Raw genomic sequence first — 472 nt, forward strand, 5'->3', positions numbered from 1 at the left:
TATATATATATACATATAAATATATGTATGTATGTATATATATATATTTGTTCGTATGTATATGTGTGTACATGTTTATGCATATATTGTGAAGGTAGGTGGTTCAAAGGTCTATGGTATTCGGCTGATGATCGTGAGGACGTGATTTCGATTTCCGGTAGTAAATTGTCTCCTTCATTTCAAGTTGCTCCACTGCACTCACGTGGTAAAATAAGTTGAAAAGCCCAACCTTATCACAATCTGCATCACGCTGTATCTTTCCTCAAATCTACGTTAAGGGCAAGTGTGTCTGTGGAGTGCTCAGCCACATGCACGTTAATTTCACGAGGAAGCTGTTCAGTTGATCGGATCAACTGGTGTACTCGTCGTCGTAACCGATGAAGAACCAGTCTATATGCATGTATATATATGTGTGTGTGTGTGTGTGTATATATGCATACATACATACATACATACATACATACATACATAT

This window comes from Octopus bimaculoides, chromosome 6 (genome assembly GCF_001194135.2).
Source record: "Octopus bimaculoides isolate UCB-OBI-ISO-001 chromosome 6, ASM119413v2, whole genome shotgun sequence".
Taxonomy (NCBI): Eukaryota; Metazoa; Mollusca; class Cephalopoda; order Octopoda; family Octopodidae; genus Octopus; species Octopus bimaculoides.